A 21048-nucleotide genomic window follows, 5' to 3' on the forward strand; every position below is an offset into this window, starting at 1 on the left:
CTGCTCTCGCTTCACCGCATCTCCGAGATCACACAATCTCGAGATTACACTAGAGATTACACAATCTCCAACACCGGGCGCGCCGGAAACACAGCACGCACGAAACAACCAGCCATCTCGGCTCGCCCTTAGTGCTTTAACCTGCCGCAGATTACGTCCAATGTAGGGGGCGCTGGCCTCGTATGCGCTCAGCCACGGCCTGGCTAGAGGAGGAGACGCGCGCTCCCCTGCCTTCCCCGGGGTGCGCTTGATCACGTTATTGCCCGCTCGCCTGCCCCTCCCCCCCTCTAGCTCGCGTATGGTCACGTAACCTCCAACATTGGGCGCGCGGGATGACTGCATCAAGAAACCGTCCTTCTCGGCTCCCCTCGCACGCTTTCCTTCGTGCCTGTAGCATACATCGCGCGGGGCACGATATGATCCTATCGCACTTGGACTTTATGCGGAACATCACGGCGACGGGGAAAATTTGCCTGGAATGTCCCTATAATTGCGATCATAGTAAAAAAATGAAATCCGTACACTTCCGACACTGCTTGTAGACCTGACAGTATACAGCCTGTTTATTATATAATAGCTCATCATATTATTTCATACGTGTGTGAATCATTTCAGAAATTGGAATAATGATCACGCGATTCTCCACATCATGTCACACTCATGTCACACTGATGTCAACACCTGCCTCGGCAGCTCGAGCTCATGATAGCAATTGTTCCATTATAACGGGCCAGATTTGTTCAATATGTGGGCAATTTTGTGAACATTCGCTGCCTGTACCTTCTTATGTTCACTCGATGATCAGTTCTTTAGCTTGTTCATGCCTTCCTTTGCAGTCCGTGTAATTTGGCGGTACCTGTTAAGTGGAATTATTCTTGCTATTTTCAATAAACTAGTTTACTCTTCGTCGCCACCACCAAAATCCTGCTTTTGCAGCATCGTACATCAGAAGCCGAAAATTTCAGGAGCTCATTTTTCATGCCCAACTTCATTGCAGCAGAACGAAACATTCGGGTCATATACGCTCAGTCGAATCTAGCAGCTCGATGAGAATTCGTCACCAACGCCAAGTACAAAAACATACAGGGTGTCCCAAATATCATGCACCAAGATTTAAAAAAAGAGCAATTGCGTTACTCTCAAAAACTTAGTGCATATTGTTTCCAGTTAAGTGGAGAAGCCGCCACAAATTTTTTCCTTACTGAGATTTCTTTATTGTAATTCATTATCTAATTTTAAAAGTATTGTCCTAATTATCAAAGTCTCAATGAGAAAATTGTAGAGCAACATAGAAATCTCCCGATACAGCTTTCTGCTGCTCAATGAGTGCTACATAGAAGTGTTTTTCCGAGCGTGGAACAAGCCCGCGACTAGACGCAAAGTGCCTCGAGCGGCCAGTCGCGCGGCAATTTTGCGTGTATTTGCGGGCTTCTTTCACTCTCGGAAAAACACTTTTATGTAGCACGTTTTGAGCAAGAAAAAGCTCTATCTGTAGTTTTCCATGTTGCTCTACAATTTTCTCATTGACACTTTGATAATTAGGACAGTACTTGTCGAGTTAGATAATTATTTACAATTACCTAATTAAATCTCAGTAACGAAAAAATTACTGGTGGCTACACCACTGTACTGGAAACAATATGCACTAGGTTTTCTTCTATACTAACGCAATTTCTCTTTTTTAATACTTGGTGCATGATAGTTGGGACACCCAGTATATTTAGAATGAAAGCTAGAAGCTGAAGAAAGTTTTTTTTTCTTTTTTCTTTTTTTAAGCAAAGCTCTTAAGGGGAGTTCCGCAATGGTTTTCGGGAGGTGATGCGTGTGACGCGCGGTGATGTCAAATTTAAATGCCACACAACGTGTACCGGGGCCCCGAAATTGGTTTGAAACGCAATGATCAATAATTATAAAATGAAAGTTACATTGTGCATATCTTATTTAAATAGACAACAGCTCTTATTTTCGCGGTTTTTAATCAGTAATCCGTAATATTTGTCTCATGCCGCGTTATCCCGGCTCCAAGTTGGAGGTCAGACAGGAGTTTATTTGGCTGCGCCGGTGAACTCGGACACATTGGTCTTGCAATGTGGGAGCTTTCATCATACGTGGGAGCTTTCATTAAAAACAGCATTGCTGTATATGATTGTGTTATTTTGCATAACATCGATGAGATGTCGGAAAGAATTAAAGCGTATGTAGGTTGTGCACACGATACAAGATGCAATAAAAACTTCTTTAAAACAGCTAGCCGCGACGACGCCCGAACGCATCAGTAAATGGTGCTCAGTAAATGCTGATCGCCAATAGACCCCAAGCACTTTCGGAGGGTGTGAAAAGTCGCTAATAGAGCTTTGCTCTCTTTGCTGTATCAGTTGTCAGATTAGCATACATTTGTTAAATGTTTTTGTTGCGATAGCAACTATATGGACAGTCCAAGCGCATTTTGCCGTCGCTGTCGCGATCGTCGTCGCCGTGAGGTTCCGTATAAAGTCCAACGGCGATAAAACCGTCGCCGCGCGCCGTACGCTGTAAGTGCGAGGGAAAGAGTTTGAGGGTGAGCCGGCAACCGCAGCTTAATCTCACGCACGCGAGCGAGGAAGGCGTGGGGAGGAGGCGACGGAGACGGTAGGGGTGTGTGTTCTGCTCTTGCGGCTGCTGCGCACAGAGCTGCCGCGCGCCGGCGCCTATCTTCAAAGTGATCTGCGATGGGTACAAAGTGCATACGCCGAGTGCCAGCAGCTTAGTATGCGCTTTGCTTTCGACGTTTAGTTCGCGTTGAAGTGAGAGCCAGCACGAAGGTCAATTTGCTCGCTGCCACTGGCGCGCTTTCTCACTCCAGCGTTTTGACGAGTTTCCGCGGTCATCGAGCGAGATGTTCTCATGTGTACCTGTGCGCGCGCGACACCGTGCTTGTTTATTTAGTTAGTAAGCGAATATTTACAACTTTATACGGCCGATAAAACTAATATCCTTATTTCGTATATCTGTCTACTAATTTGCTATCGCAATCGATGCTTCGCCTTTCGGGCGAAACTGCAACTTTTTTAGTTCTTATTTTAGTATCATTATTTAAACCACAAACATTGTCCTAAAAACGCTGCGGTATTGCGGAATCGATATTAAGCTACGCGGTGGCTACAGTGTGCGCGGCTGAATTAAGCCCAATTTTGTCGACTCTCTAGGCCATTATACAATCAAGTGCAATGTGATGCGGCCCTGCTGATTACATGCAATGCGACGAAGATGTGCTTCGTGTAGTTAGCGAACTTAGAGATCCACTGAAATAAGCCCAACCAACAAACCCCGGTGGCCATAATTTTACTGAAACAGTCTATATCAAAGCGTGTTCGCACCCGGAGCTATCCTGTTGTCTCCTCAACGCCTACACCCCCCCCCCCCCCCACTTTTCTATCTTCTCACTGCCCAACATTTCTTTATGACTGCAAGTTTTTCAGGCGGCGCAAAGACGTGAACTTTATGCAAAGCGAGCACCGCCTTCGGAACGCTCGGCAAGTCAGGCATGACCACCCTGCGCCTTTCCCGACTTTCCTTTTTTTTTTTGCTGACGGTCTATTACGAGGTGCCCTATTTTCCCACACAAGGAAATCGGCCAATGATCTCTTTTTTTTCCTTTCTGACAAAACAGAATGCACTATGAGGCAACATAATGGACGGATGACATAATGCGGATCTTGAAGGGCAAGACTGATGTAAGTGTTTCATCGCTGTTTTGAGTACGTTGCTGATTACCCAACAGACTAGACCACCTCTTTGTAAGTAAAACAATGATTTTCTTTTTTTTAACTGCACGCGCTTACGATCCCTACAAAACGGCACTCTTAATTTTTTTCTTCGTCCTCTTCGCTTACTCCACCCTACCCATCTTCCAGATAACTTGACGTCGCGCCGAACAAAACCAGCACCACGGTATCTTACTAGGCTGCAACCTCAAAGTGGAGGAAACGTTTGGTCTAGACACAAAGCGCATTGTTGATTATTTTCATGTGTTACGTTTGTAGAAAAAGAACACTGCGACTTACGATATATCCACTGATTACCAGGAACGGAAGCAGGAAGTCACGTATCTGTTTACCGAAAATAACACAACAGGTCGTTGCAGTGCGAACGCGGCCCAGTTTTTTTTTTTACTTTTAATCTTGTTGCGATGGTCGCTTTTATATACATACTCGCCGCCAAGACTACTTTGTCCGAACGCACCACCAGTACCGTGCAGTGACCGTATAGTGCTTACGTATACATGACTAATGATCCATACAAGCAGAAAGACTTCCATGCGCAAAAGACAGACTCAGGGGCCCCGAGACAATGACTCTATGCGCTAGGAAGCTCCATCGCAATGTACCCCTTCATATGACTTAGCTATCCCAGTCGTACAAGCGATCGAATGTTTACATCAGCAATGCTTAAAGTTGGTCTTAACTTTAACACTACTGCGCGCAGTTGTCACTTTGCGTCCCTGGAAGCGGGCAAATTCACTCTAAGCTTCATTTTCGTTTCTCAGGCTTCGAGCGCGATGTTGCAGGGATATCTCGATATCTAGCTCATCAGTACTTAGCGCAGAAAAATGTCATGACGTGCCATGTTAAATATATGAATAACTTTACATTGACTGCCATGGGCGCCTAATAGCTAACAGAGTGAGCACCAATAACTTGTTTCGTAAAGTTAACGCTTTTTTTTTTTCAAGAACGGGAGGCTTTAAAAAAAGAGGGCATAATACGTAAACGAGTTGCCTAACCATACGTATATGCTTAGTCAGGTGCCCTCTTTAATATGTGAAGGCTCGCTTTATTTTATGAAACACTGTGATGATGAGAAAAGAAAAAAAAATCGGTATCACTTCCTATTTTCTTCAGGATATGCCAACACTTTAGAACACAATTCAGAATGCACTTCAGAATTCGTAGACCGGATGCTGTTTGGTTACCACATTTAGGAAGAAATAGACATCAAATAATACTCTTCTTTTCCAACATTAGTATGTCAGCTGTGCGGAATAAAACATTTTGAAAACCTGCCGAAGATACCTAGAGCAAAACATGCCTACTAGGAGCAAGAGGCGTTGGGAGGGCCGACATCGACTCATCAGGTCACTCGCGCACAATGTACTACGTTACCACTTGAGAAACATGTAGGCGTCATTAAAACGTGGTTCAAGAGGCGTGGTAATGAAGATTAGCACACCTTTTGAGGTTTCCGCAACTTTATTAAAAAAGAGAGGTTGTTCAATATTTTTGTTGAAATGGATACTCAGGCAAGTTCGTTTATCGTTTGCATGGACACGGTGCGTAAGAACCATGACACAGCACAGCGAATGCGATGCAGGCAAAGTACTATCGCCCTTACTTTATACATCAGAGGTGGACATAGCGCTAGAAGACACGGACAAGAACGAGAGAACAAGACGAGCGCTAAAACTAGTCCAAAAAGCCATACTTGTAGATTGCTTTATACGCTGCGTGTTTCGCTTCGGGCGTATTATTCTGCCGTTTTGTAGTCCTTACGCGCGCTTAATAAATTGCTTCACAACAATCTACACTACGCTTCACTGTTAAAGGGGAACACGAGAACGTATAGAGCACGGTGCAATTTTTCCCCCTCTGGCAATTGTACTGGGAATTTTCCACAAACCTGTCGAGTTCTTTAAGATGCCTTAAGATGTCGTGGCACTCGCAGCTATCGAGCGCCAGCCAAATGGCACCCTCACGTTGAAGTGCGCCCTTTCACCGTGATCTGCATGCTGTGCTCGCAGCCACTTGAAAAGCCTTTCGAACACCGTTCAAATACGAGTCAATTCAGGTTGGGCGCGAACCCACCTGTCTCACCTGGGGTCTCCTCTCGGACAACGTGTATATCGCACATACTCACCACGTGCACGCGGAGGCTGCAACTGCCGGAGGTCTCCGCGGTGGTCTTGCCGAGAACGAACTTAGCGGCCTCCGCGCGTCGGGTCGGTGTCTGGAAAAAAAGACGTGTTTGTCCGGCGCGCGCGCGCGTCTCCTCCGGCGTGGCCTACAAACGCGCGCCGTCTACGCGCCGCTCTCTAGCGCGTGTGCGCGAAGAGATCGTAAAAGCGCTAAGAAAGGCACGCGGGTCGCCGCCGACCAGGTAGGTCGTCGGAGGGTGCGGAGAACGCGTTCGTCGACGACTGTCCTTTCGGCGTCGGCTGCTGCCTTCGAGCGCCGTTCAGCCCAGCCCAACCCGCGTCGTTGCCGCCGCCAGAACTGGGTCGGCCCTATTTTGATGCCCGGTTCGACAAACTCGGGAATGCGGTTCCACCATCGGCCGCGTGTACGCGCGGCGAGAAAGAGCGAGCGCAGCACGCAGAACCCTTCTCAACTATATGCGCTTATTTCTTAAGCCTCTTTTTTTATTTTTTGTGTATTTTTCCCCCGTTTTTTTTTTCTCTCTCTCTCCGCAGTGTCTGTCATCGCGTTCGCGGCTGGCTGCTGGAGCGGAGCGCTCGGAACTCCAGGAGCGGGCGCATCTTTGAACTCCTTTTCTGCGCCATCCCCTCCTCGGGCCTTCCTCTCCTTTCTCCTCACGGCGTCATCATCGAGGCAGAACCATGCGCTCTCCCCCGCCGGCATCCGTATTTGGCGCGCTAATAAATGAAACGGTGTCGTCGCTACCGGAAGTTGTGCGGCGCCGCCGTGGAAAAGAAGTGTAAGGGCGGAAAAGTGCCGCTGCTCTCGGAATTGCTTTTTCGATCCGGCGGGGAAGGAAGCGCGCCGATCGCGAAGCCATCACTCACCGAAGGCCAAATAATCTCCTCCACACGCCGCATGACGAACAAGCAGCGCAGGCAGGGGACCTCCCCGCGTATTGCGGCATGAATGATTCAATGACCGCACGGTCGCCGCCTTTGGCCTTTCTTTCCTCCTGTGCACTATATCCTATTACGCTGTCCCCTACGCTTTATGCCGTGTTGTGCAGTGTCTCGCCGTATGTGGGGGGTCGCTTGCAACCCTAAAGCGGCGGGTCGCTATTATGTTGTGCTACTTACACGCAGGACGCGGGACCGATCCAGGTGCACGTTTCGGTGTCGGGCAACGTTGAAATATCCATAGCGCCTGCCGCAGCCTGCCACTGTTTTGGAACGTGGGACTACATATTTTAGGAGCGCTTAGGGGGCAGATCTGTCGGATAACGACGCCGTAAAGCAGGAAAACCACGGCATGCTTTCTTTCGTTCTTTCCAGTAGATGCTGCTGTATTCTGTTCGTATACCCTGAAAGCGTGTGCGCTTGATGTTGGGTGCATCCATCCATGATTTGTTGGCTGTATTGTAGCGAAAAGAATATTCTTAACTGTCGTCTGTGGCCGTTTTTTATTACACAAGAGTCTCGTGGTCTGCTTCCTTTCCTTTTACTTCGCAGTGATATTATTTACATGTTCGATTGGGTCTCAATGTGTCCGTCCATAAGCCTGGCCCAAAATCATAACATTATGTCGTCATGACTCTAATAAAAAACAATACTTACGAGAAAATGAAGAGCCTCATTTATTCGGCGAAACACTCCACTGAGGCAGTGTCGCCATCGGCCCATTCAGCGCGTCTTTTGGTGACACATAACGTTTTCTTCGTGTTGCGCCTGCAATTCTTTCCCTACAACGTGTCATCGGTCCAAAACGTGCAAAGTCTTAGAAATGGCGCTTGTCTTTTAACAATGGCTGGGACTGATTTGTCTGCTTCCAGGTAGTATAAAAACTTGTCAGGGCTGGGAAAAGATACCTTGAAATTGTATCGATATACAGTCACAAGATACTAGAGGATCAATTGTACCTGATACGATGCTCGCCAGTTGTATCTTAAGATACTTCGTTACATTAGGCAATCACTCATTATAGCACTGTAGGGGCCACTGCATTGCAACTGTTGGCTTGCAAATTTCTTAACCATGCCAAGAGATCACGTTCTTTCCGAAAGTTGTCTATTAAGACATAACATTTTTTTTCTACAGCGTAGCAGAATTCTGGTTCCACCGGCACCAACACATGGGGCAGAAACTTGGAGGTTAACAAAGAAGCTTGAGAAGGAGTTAAGAACCGCGCTACAAGTGATGAAACGAAAAATATTAGGCGTATCGTGAAGAGACAGGAAGACGGCAGTGTAGATTAGAGAGCGAATGAGGGTAGCCCTATATATTCAGTGCCTCGTACTGGTTATAAAACAGCCTACAAAGGTCGCTGATTACGCAGCGTACCTGTTTGGATCTTATGCAAGTTCTGCTGGCCCCCTTGTGCTGTTTGAAAACTTTATATCAGGAGCTCCTGTCTAAATACAGTGAAAGTAGAAAACGTTTATCTTGGCTCCCACTGCTCAAATTTGATAAGGTTTGTTGTATATCAAAGAAAGGGTTAAAATATATTGTATCTAGGGAGCAGTTTTAATTTAGGCCACCAATGTTTTGCAGAAAATTATTGAATTTCGCAAAGTTCAAGAAAACTGACGCATGAAGTGTTCTCGCCTGTAAGTCGGCAATAATAAAATAAATCAGCATTCCGTAAACTGCATGTATTCATACATCTCAAACGGACAAAAATAATGTTTTGTACCCCGCTTTGAATTATACCATTCATTTGCTGGTAGGATGTTTCTTAAAGCTAGGCCCTGTAAACATTGTAATAATTTTAAGTACGTAAACTGTAAAATCATATATCAGATCGGACCATGTACTTGAAGTGCGCAGTTTACAAAACTGCGATGTCAGTATTTGGTGCAAAGTTACTGCATTGAATGGAATTCTGGGGTTTTGCGCGCCAAAACCACGATTTCATTACAAGGCACGCTAGTGGGGTCTACGGATTAATGTTGACCAGCCCTTCTTTGACGTGGTCGCAATGCACGGGACACAGGCGTTATTGCATTTCGCTCACATCGAAATGCGGCCGCCCCGGCCGGGGTTGGATCCCGCGACCTCGTGCTTAGCAGTACAACACCATAGCCGCTAAGCCACCGCAGCGGGTGCCGCAAATTTATTCATTTTGCAGCGAAGCTGTTTATGGCCAGGGTTCCATGCATTTTTGCTCTGCGTCAAGAAAAACTTGGGTGCCGAAGTTGTTGCAAAATCGTTTGATTCGTTGCAAAAGTATATACGTCTCAGTTCTTGGATATGCATTTTGAGTAGATTAGTTATCAATAGATACCATTTTCAAGATCAGTAGACCTTCAGGTAGATATAAAAAGGTTTCTCAAAGATGTGCCGCTTTGCGACCCGCGTCGGGCATGTATACGTTCGCACCGACCTCTCTTTTTCGGCGTTCCAAGCGCTTGCGCATCTAGTTTCCTTTCCTTCCGCTCTCCCGTGCTGGTGGTGACATCGAAACGTCACGCGGGCCTACTTCCCTACGGCTCCTCGGGGTGCTGGTCCCGTCGTCCAGGCAAATGTAGGTAAAAAAAACAGAAAGACAAGTTGCTGTTCTTCATTTTGAATTTCACTTCTCTTCTGTCGTGGTAGTGGGGAGGCAGCGTATAGTCCGGACTTCCGAGGAGCAACGCACTTACGTGCTAAACAGCTTCTCTGGTCATCCACCTTCACAGAGGGGAATGGCTCATGATTTTTCTTTAAACATTGTGCGTGAATTTATAAAACCAATTTTTGGCAAGTTTTGTAAAAACTATGAGCCTCTGAATAAAACAATCCTGCTGACTACCTTTGGTAGAATGTAACTGTCTCTTTCAAACGCAAGAAGTTTCATTCAAATCTATTCAGCAATTGTGCAGTGAAAACATTTGATTGAGAACATGATTGTGCACTAGTCAAGGATAGCAGTAGGCAGATGGTCATCATTTGATAATGACTGCCGTATGCACTCCAAACCACTTTTGTTCTTCTGTAAGTTTCCTTCTCATGGTCAGGGTCCCTTGTGATCAAATGACCTAAATAAATGTACTCTTGCACAAACTCTAGAGGCTGACTCGCGATCATGAATTCTTGTTCTATTACAATGGTGTTGAATATTATCTTTCTCTTCTGCATATTGTTGCCAAACAATAGAAGCTGAAGAGACATGGTGCAAATGAAGACGAAGACGAGCATCTGGGCTTGGCACGAGCTGGGGTCCATCTAGGTCTCTGCCAACCGTAGTTTGCTGGGGTATTCTTCATGGTCTCTCACTCCTAATCCTTTCCAGTCTAGCAGCTTGAATACTTCTAGGCATGCAGTGAAGAGCATTGGAGAGATTGTATCTGTTTCCTCAACCTGAGTCCTGAGACCTGAGTCACTGGATAGTCCATGGTCGAATGGGTAGTGCATTGGGCTGCTGTGCTGAGGGAACAAGGTATGAAACAGACCGTCGGGCCAACTTGGGTGACTATGTGGCAATGCATACATATGTGCCGCCCTTCAACAAACCTCTTTCACGCCTACATGAGTAACTGTAGATGCGGGACTTGGTAGGTACCGCTGTTTAGGACTTAATAGGTACACATGCCACAAATACCATTGGTGGTTTTCTTTCATCAAGCTCAGCTGAAGGGCTCCGAGTCACAATTCAGAGCACCGTCCAAATGTTAGCATTCCTCAGCTCTGCCGGATACAAATATCCGATGACTTCAAATGTAAGCCAGGACAAGCTGGAACATATATTTGAAATTGTTCGGCAGTCCTCAGGCACAGACGATCATCCTGCTGTTGCCCAATGTTTGGTTACTGTGAATGCACTTGTATTTGATAGCCTGCCAAGACCACCAAAGTCGGGAAACGGTTCGCCAAAAGTGATCAGCTGCCTTTTAGCTGGCACTGATGTGAAGCCAAACACGCCTCCCACAATTGACATCATCGACAGTCTGATTGATGGCAGAAATTTCAGTGGTGTGGAGACTGCACTTGTGTCGCGTACAGACCACAGGGCATATGTGGAACAGAGAACCCATGATATGCTCAGCTACTAAATAGCAGCTTACGTGGCACGGAGGAGATTAAAGAAGCAGTGCGAAGCATCATGTCTGACATTAGAAATGCAGCAACAGAGAGCGATCGGGCCTCACTGTTCACAGCGAACCTCGATAATGGCGGTTTCACATACCTACCCGGACTCCTCAAAACAGCACGTACAGTGCTAGAAAATAGTATTACTACTTATTTGAGCACAAGTAAGCTGCACGAAAGAACGAATGATAGATTTCAGTGCTTTCTTGGGAAAAACAGATTTGCCTCTCCTGGGATGGGATGTGACGAACATGCAGCTTGCATCACAAGAAGCCTCATGTACTGCATTTTGCTTAGATTCAGCTTCTTCAAAATATAACTGAATAGTGAGAGGGAAACAAAACACGAAAGAATGAAGCTTCTTAAATTGAGAAGATGCAACTAATGCTCACAAAACCTCTGTTAGGAAACCAATAAAGATCCGAGGCATTGATGCCTATTAAACCAACATAATTCTGTTTTGTGAACACGTTAGTGATGAGCGGAACGGACGCACTCAGGGAAGGTGTTCATCACTAGGAAACTTGCGTGACGCCAGTCTTCGTGCTCTTCTATAGCTTTAGCTTGGGCTAAAGTATTCCTTACTTAGGTGTAGAGACTTAATCATTGCCATAAAAGGGAACAGCGGCGACATTCAACGTGAAAAGGTAAGCGAATGGGAGAGCATGGTTGAAAAGTTTAGAGGACGCTTAAGCTTCGCCTTTAAAAGGGGAACGTATAAGATTGAAAGATCCCTGACTGCTTGTCACGTCAGCGAAGCTGTTTTTAATAGTGAAGCTATTTATGCCAGCCGTAATTTTTGCTGCGTATCAAGAAACCACTAAGAAATAATATAAATCGTCTTCCCGAGGCGGGATTCGAGCCCGCGTACCCCAAGTCCAAAAGCGAGCGTCGTAACCACTAGGGTATACAGCCACGCTTGCAGAACATGCATTTATGCGAACCATATGATTGCGGCCCGCTGCGCGCTGAGTCGCGTACCTCAGGACGTTCATTAAAGTTTTCCATCCATCCATCCATATGATTGCGTTCGAGCGTCGTCGTCTTCGTCTCCAGATGGCGCGTTCGTACGCTCGTGCTCTGCCAGGTTAAGAGGTTTTGCGCGCTATGAGAGCGAGAGAGAGAGTGAGACGCATTCACGGAGCGGGTCTTCTGGAACGCGGTGTCGGTGCTGCACGCTGCGCTATGCAACGCGCAGTGACGGCCGTTGGTCCGAGACGCGCGAAACGAAATTGTCATCATCATGAGTAATAAGATGAAAAGTTCGCGCGAACTTCCGGAAAATGGTGGGCTATGATCGCCCAGCTTCGCTGTGTCAAGCGTTACGCGGCCGAGTGCAAAGTTAAGCGTTTTAAGGGGCGAAGTACCTTAGGGCCGAGCCTTGTCCCTCGTCGTCCGTTGTCCATCCGTAACTCTGGTTTGCATGGAGACCGCTAGGGGCGCTGCGGTGCACAAGGGCTATGTAAGCGTTGTATATGCTGTACACATGTACAGTATACATATATATATATTGTGGGCGTTTATTACACACATCTTCCTCATCTGTATGTTATCATCATCATCCTCACAATTTTACCTATCCTTCTCTTCTCCTATATATGTGATCATCATCATCGCCTATGTGCTGCGCTTGCTCGCTGACGAGCTGCCGGGCCTAATAAACGTCGTCCCAACCAAGACGTCACAAGTGGTGGAGTGTGCTCGTCGGTCCTACATCCTCTGGCCGTCCGGTCTGCCTCCTGGAGCTTCGTTCAGGTCGCCGCTTGCGCCCGCCGTCAGCTAACATGCCGCAGGACGTGCAGCCTGGCGCCCCTATTGCCACCATTCCGACATCGCAAGTGCCTCCTTCCTTCATCACCAACAGCACCCAGCGTGACCCCCATCTCTTCGCTGGTCTTCGCGGAGAGGATGTCGAAGACTGGCTGGACGATTACGAGCGAGTCAGTTCCGCCAATCACTCGGATGATGTTAATAACCTACGCCATGTCTCCTTCTATCTGTCTGGCGTGACGAAGACGTGGTTCTTTAACCACGAGCCCGAATTGACCGACTGGACTCTCTTCAAGCACCAGCTTCGTGAAAGTGTTCGGCACACCGGCTGATCGGTCCACTCTCGCCAAGAAAAGCCTCGATGCTCGCAAACAACACCTGGGCGAGTCGTACACCTCCTACATCGAGGACGTCCTTGCACTCTGCCAACGTGTGAATTCTTCAATGTCGGAGTCGGACAGGGTAGGCCACATTCTCAATAGCATTGGAACTCTTGCCTTCAATGCACTCGGCACTAAGAAACCGGCTACCGTCGCTGACGTCGTAATCACTTGTCAGCGCCTCGATGAGCTCGAGTCTGTCCGCCTACAGCCCGACATTGACGATGCCCATTCTACGGGGGACCATGACCTCCGTACACTGATACGCACGCTCATACGCGAAGAGTTACAATCAATGGGGTTAACCTCACCTTCGACGTATCCCAGCCAACCTTTTGGTGCGTCATTGCGTGACATTATCAGGGAAGAACTGGCGTCCTTGACCTGCGCTGTGCCAGCACAAGCTCCTGTCCCTCACGCATTACCAACTACCGCACGACCGACATACGCGCAAGTTGTTGCCAAGCCTGTCGGCCACGTCACTTCTCCGTTGCTGCTACCAACTTACGCGTCGGTTGCTACTGCGCCCACGGTTCACTTCCCGTCATCACCGCCAGAGCCTTCATCGGCCCATCTGACCTCCCTGTCACACGGTACACCGAACACCCCCTACTACCCCCCTTGGCGTCCGTCTCGTCCTACGTGCTATTATTGTGGATATCGCGGCCACATATCACGCTTTTGCCGCAAGCGCCAGCAAGACGAGCGTCGGGGCTACGATATGTGTGAGCGCGATTTTTACAGTGGGGCCTCTTACCAAGGGCGGCGTTACTCTTCACCTTCGCAGCGCTCTCCCTCTCCGCCTGCATCACCTGATGCACGAGGCGCTTACCGTTAAGCCAGACGCCGTTCTCCATCACCCTACCGCCGCTCATCGTCACCACTTAGGCCTGCCTCCCTTACCTCTACCGTTCGCGCGGAATACTAAGCGATGCAGTTTCCGGAGGAAAAACTGCATACACACACAAGACTGAAATTCCTCCAGCGCGCCCATCCAATATGATTCGTGTGTACGTTGAAGGGGTGCCCGTGGATGCTTTAGTGGATACTGGTGCGGCTTTGTCGGTTTTGAATGTTCATTTGTGTTCCCGTCTGAAGAAAGTTATGACGCCTTACGATGGTCCCACGCTGGTTGCAGCCGAAGGGAACATTATTCGACCTGCTGCCTTCTGTACTGCGCGTGTACTTATCGATGACATTCTCCATCACATACAGTTTGCTGTGCTATACCCGTGCTCTCACCAGCTGATTTTGGGATGGGATTTTCTATCTTCTGCCTCTGCTGCTATTTGTTGTGGGCAGCGTGTGATACACCTTACTGCCGACACCGAACACTTGCTTGGCGAAGAAACCCACCAGCCACTTCACCTGACCGCTGCGGAAGATATGGAACTACTCCCAGAACAAATCCAACTAGTTACTCTCCTATCCGACGACATTGACCATGGTGACGTCTTGGTGCTCCCTTCTTCACGTTGCCTTACTAAAGGCATAACATTTACATCAGGAGTTGTTCGATTCCACAATGGATCTGCACTGGTCACTGCCACGAACGCAACTCCAGAAAAAATCCTCCTTCCGCAAGGCACAACCGTTGCATCCGTCGCCGATCTGGAGCCTGTCTGCGTCTTGCCACTTACACCTGTCTCTTCTGGGGACCCATCTTCTGGTGATTCTTCTTCGGCCGCCGCCCTTACAGCAGTCATCAGCACTGACTTGAAACCCGCGCAGACACAACAGCTGCTGGCTTTGTTGAAAAAGCACGCCAATTCTTTCGACGTGTATTCGTCAACGTTGGGCCAAACAACCGTTGCAGAGCATCGCATTCTGACAGACAAAACATCTATCGTACGGCGCCGCCCATACCGTGTGTCTCTAGTCGAGCGGAAAATCATCGAAGACAACGTCGCATACATGCTGGAATGCAAGGTAATTCACCCCTCGGCTAGTTCTTTGTCGTCTCCTGTTGTCTTGGTCCGCAAAAAAGATGGCTCCGTGCGCTTTTGCGTCGATTACCGGGCGCTCAACAAGACAACTCGAAAAGACGTCGACCCTATGCCGCGCATTGATGACGCCCTTGATTCCCTCCCAGGTGCGGAATACTTTTCCAGCCTGGATATGCGTTCCGGCTGTGGCAAATCCCCATGCACGAAGACGATAAAGAAAAAACGGCGTTCGCAACCCCCGATGGACTGTACGAGTTCAACGTAATGCCTTTCGGGCTCTGCAACGCGCCTGCGACTTTTGAGCGCATGATTGACACCGTGTTGCGTGGCCTGAAGTGGAAGACCTGCCTGTGTTATCTGGACGACATTGTCATTTTTTCATCCACATTTAATCAGCACCTACAACGCTTGGATGAAGTTTTGACGTGCCTCGCCCGCGCTGGTCTTCAGCTGAACACCAATAAATGCCGTTTCGCCAGCAAACCCATTAAGATCCTGGGTCATGTCGTGAGCAGGGATGGCATTCAGCCGTACCCTGACAAGACTGCTGCATTCCTTCGCTTTCCTCGTCCTGACAGACCCAAAGACTTGCGCAGTTTTCTTGGCCTCGCCTCTTATTTCCGTCGCTTTATCCAGAACTTTGCCTCCATCACAGCTCCATTACACAAGCTACTAGCTTCCGGTGTACCCTTTCTGTGGTCCCAGGAATGCGAATTGGCGTTTGCACGCTTGAAGGACGCCCTCACGTCTGCACCTGTGCTTTGCCATTTTGATGAAGCCGCACCGACTCTCCTACACACCGACGCTAGCGGCCGCGGTATAGGTGCTGTTCTTCTGCAACGCGACAACTCTTCGCGAGAGAGAGTCATTGCATACACCAGTCGTCTACTCAGCGCTTCCGAAAAGAACTATACGATCACCGAGCAAGAGTGCCTGGCTATTGTTTGGTCGATACAGAAGTTTCGCCCTTATCTCCACAGACGTCATTTCACCATCGTTACGGACCACCACGCCTTATGCTGGCTTTCCACGCTCAAGAACTTGTCTGGACGCCTGGGTCACTGGATTTTACGCCTCCAAGAGTATGATTTCGAAATCATTTACAAGTCCGGAAAGAAACACCAAGACGCCGACGCTCTTTCTCGCTGCCCGCTTCCTACGGCTCCGCTCGACGCCTCTGCAATCGCTTCGCACGTCACCAGTTCGACCGACACTGCTACGGTGTCCTCCCTGGCCTCAATGTACCAACTGCCTTTCGACAATGATCAGCCACTCGCCTCTCGCCAGCTGCTGACCCGTACTGTCAACGCTTCATAGCTCACCTCTCTGGGGCTTCTCGTCCACCTAACGCGCGCCTCCGTCGCCAGCTCACGCACTTTAAGCTGGACGATGGCGTGCTGTATCGCCGTATTTACCATCCTGACGGGCAACGCTGGGTGCCAGTTCTACCACGCTCTCTCCGACTTCGTGTTCTCAACGCCTTTCACGATGATTTGGCGGCTGGCCACCTTGGGTTCCATAAAACCTATGACCGCATTCGAAGTCGTTTCTATTGGCCTGGCCTTTCTGCTAGCGTCGCCAGATACGTCGGTTCCTGCTCTTCCTGCCAGCGTCGCAAGCTCCCAACGTCTGCTCCTGCCGGCCAATTACAGCCGATTCCATGCCCCGCAGCCCCATTCGAGGTAGTTGGGATCGACCTTTACGGGCCCCTTCCGGTCACTACTGCTGGCAATCGATGGATAGTGACTGCCGTCGACCATCTGACGCGCTACGCTGAGACAGCTTCTGTGCTTACTGGCTCTGCTTCGGAAGTTGCTCACTTCGTTCTTGAAGCCATTATTCTGCGCCAAGGTGCTCCTCGTGTGCTGCTCAGTGACCGTGGAAAGGCGTTCCTTTCACAACTGCTTAACGAACTTCTTCGAGCCTCCGGCACTGCCCACAAGACAGCTTCTAGCTATCACCCCCAGACTAACGGCCTGACCGAGCGGTTTCATCGCACCCTTGCCGACATGATCGCCGCTTATATTCAACCAGACCACAAAACCTGGGATGTTCTTTTACCATTCGTCACTTTCGCCTATAACACGGCCGTGCAGCACACAACTGGCTACTCGCCATTTTACCTCGTTTACGGACGCTCCCCTAGTTTCTTTCGGGACGTTTTATTCTTCAACTCCAAGACTAATTCATCTCTATCATCGTACCAAGAGTACGTCTCCCGACTCGACCACTGTCGCCAGCGTGCTCGCCTGAACACAGAGGCAAGAGAACAAGACCGGAAAAATAATTACGACGAATGCCATCGCGTTGTATCTTTTCGACCTGGGGACGAGGTCCTGCTCCTGACTCCTCTTCGCACCCCTGGCTTATGTGAAAAATTCCAGCCACGGTTCATCGGACCGTACATAGTCCTTGGACAGACTTCGCCTGTCAACTATCGCGTCACTCCTCTTGACGCCCCCACAGACCGCCGTTGCCGCAATACCGAGGTTGTCCACGTTAGAGCACTGCACGGGCTCGGGCTTACCCGAAAGCCCGGGCCCGGCCCGGCCCGTGGGCCGGGCCGGGCCGGGTAGAGGAGTTCTTTCACGGGCTCGGGCCGGGCTCGGGCACGGCGTGTGCTTTTTGACCCGGGCCCGGGCCGGGCTCGGGTTTTTAGACGCGGGCCCGGGCCGGGCTCGGGCTTTCTTCAAGTTATTCTCGGGCTTCTCAACTCTGAAAAACATGTATTTTTTGGTCTCGGGCCGGTTTCGTGTCGGGCTCGGGCCGGGCTCGGGCTTAAGGTAAAGGGGTGGCGGGCCGGGCCGGGCGGGTAACGTAGATTATTTCCGGGCCCGGGCCGGGCCCGGGTCTCGCCATAAATGTTTTGATCGGGCTCGGGCGGGCCGCCCAATGTAAAAACGGGCCCGGGCCGGGCCCGGGCCGCAAAAATCGGCCCGTGCAGTTATCTAGTCCACGTGTCCCGCATGAAGCCCTTCACGCGGCGTGCCTCGACACCATGACGGCCGGAAGGCCAGGATGGCCGCTTTCACGTCGGGGGGAAATTAGTGTGGGCGTTTATTACACACATCTTCCTCATCTGTATGTTATCATCATCATCCTCACAATTTTACCTATCCTTCTCTTCTCCTATATATGTGATCATCATCATCGCCTATGTGCTGCGCTTGTTCGCTGACGAGCTCCCGGGCCTAATAAACGTCGTCCCAACCAAGACGTCACAATATATATATATATATATATATATATATATATATATATATATATATATATATACATAACGGGGGATTCACGGTTACCCGAATGATCCTCCGGTGCTTCGCCCACTCATCATCATTAACTTCGGGGATATGGGGTGACTTTTTTTTTTCTCCACCTTCTCCTCCCCGCGCCGCTGCCGAGGAGGCGAGCGTGATCTGGATGGTGTCTTTGCAAGGACACGACTGGGGCGCGCCGCTGTATGAATGGTAGAAATGCTGGAAAAGGTGTTTGTATTTGAGTTTCCGTGTAACAGAATTATGTTCTTGCGTATATTCAAATTCCAATCCAACGCTATCATGTCTATAGGTTGTGGTTAGGTCGTACGTTGCGATTTTTCTGACGCATTGTATTTCAGAAATTCAATTAGTGCACCAACGCCCCTGCACCACTCGGGGGGTCTGCTGTGGTCGGGGTGGTTCCGAATTGTGTACGCGGCTGCGGACGCCGGCGTGGGATTTTCTGCGACACGGGCCCTTTAACGCTACCGCGTTAAAACCGATGCCCCCCCCCCCCCCCCCCCCCCCCCCCCTCCGTCGTCCGCGAACTGGCTTGTTGGCGCCCCTCGGCGCAACCGCGCGAACGCGCTCGTGCTACTGCTTGCGCATTCGTCGTCGTCGTCTCCTTCCACAGCTGGCTCCGTTGCAGCTCATCATTCCACCGTAGAATTTCACTTCCCTTCGGTCGTCGTAATGGGGAGGCCGCGTTTACGGTAGTGTGACCCATTGCTTATGGGTGTATGAGGCATTTATTGTCTTACCTGACGGACAGATTTAATAACAGAGGTGATACGCGAATGTGTGTGCGTACCTATCGTCACGATGACCACCAAGAAGGACAATAAATACGTTCGCACCTTTGTTCAAAATTATGTGTCATCTCTGTGTCGTGCCGCCCCCCCCCCCCCCCCCACCCCTTAGCGCTTTGTATGTTTCTGCTGGCCAACTTAGGACACGAGGTGCCACTAGATATGAATTAAATTAAATTCTGGTGTCTTACTTGCGAAGACCACGATTTGTGTATGAGGTAACTTCCGTTGTGTGGGACTCAGGGTTAATTTGGCCCACCTAGGGTTCGTCAACGTGAACCCAAATAATTTACTGTACGTGGGCGTTTTTGTATTCCACCCCCATCGAATTGCGGCTGCCGTGATCGGCCTTCGATCCCACACCTTCGTGTTTAGTAGCGCAACGCCACAGCAAATATATTATTATTTTACTGGCGTTTCGGCCGGTGGCCCAGCTTTGATCGGAGTGAAAGTTGAAACCGAAAACTGATTACAGAAAGTTGATACAGAAAAATTATCGGAAAGGGAAAATACACGTGGCAATGACATGTAGCTTCAAGCAAAATGTAAGGGGAAATTATGTAAAAATAGAAAAATAAAAAAATGAAAAATAAGAAAATAAAAACATAAACAAACACATTTCTTTCGAAACGAGGGACTAACACATGGACAGAGCACAACACATGGATCGCTGCGATGAGTCACGGACGAAAAAGCGTCGTTCTCACTCACGCTGTGATGAGCCACCCCCAAGGCAGCGCTTTCCCTAGTCTCAAGGGACCTTCATCGTTTAAGATAAGAAGACACTCTACCACAGACGTGTTAGAGTATATATATATATATATATATATATATATATATATATATATATATATATATATATATATATATATATATTATTGTTCCATCTTCGGGATCTGCCCACATATTAAAACTGCACATACCCATGAGAACGGACCACATTTTAGAACTGCACTACGGTCCGCAACGATGGGGATAAATTTCAGCAAATGACTAAGAACCTCGGTGCCGAAAAAAGTGTAAGAGTAGGGTTGATTATTAATACGCGGAAGGCGAATGTAATGTTCAATAGCATGGCCTGAAAGCAAGAATTCTTTATTGGCAGTCTGTCTCTAGAATTCGTCCTAGAGTACGTTTATCTAACTCAATTAGTAACACGCGGGACGATGGTCATGCGAAGAAAATTTACTAAAACAAAAATTGGTTGGCGCCCATACGGCAAGTCACAACCGGCAGCTTACAGCTATCCTTGAACAGAAACGTGTACGAACACTGTATTTTACCGGTACTACCATATGGGGTACAAAACATGGTGGTTGACAAAGAAGTCCTGAAGAGGCTAAGGATGATGGAGCCATGGAGTGAAAAATGTTAGGCGTAAAGTTGGCTTTATTCAATACCGCAAATACAGCGTTGTGGATTAGAGAGCAAATGGGGGTAGCCGATATCCTAGTTATCATTAAGAGGAAAAAAAATGTCCGGTGCATTCACATTTGGAGATGATTGATGACAGTATTGCAGTTGGCAATATTTTCTACGTAGGTGATTAATTGGCGATTATACGAGATGAATTCTTGTGATTGTGAAATTGACAAGCCAGAGACCGAATTGTATGATGTGCTTAAGTGCGAAGTGTTTATTTTGAAAAAGGCTCCCATATTGCAGCTTAAATATACGCTCCAGCCCTCTGCAGAATTCGACAGCAAGTGAGCCTCGGTACAGTTCTAAATAATACATGTGCATGGAGCAACAAAAGCATAGTGTAAATTGCTGCATTTGGAGAAAAAATATCACGAAAAGAAAAGTACACAATTAATAAACTAACAAATGTGGTACTGATTCAGATGCATCATCGCGAAAAAGTGTGCAAAGCACTGAAAAAAAAAAACATCGCACAGGAATAAATAACGCGCGCAATACAGACAATAC

This window comes from Dermacentor silvarum, chromosome 1 (genome assembly GCF_013339745.2).
Source record: "Dermacentor silvarum isolate Dsil-2018 chromosome 1, BIME_Dsil_1.4, whole genome shotgun sequence".
NCBI lineage: Eukaryota > Metazoa > Arthropoda > Arachnida > Ixodida > Ixodidae > Dermacentor > Dermacentor silvarum.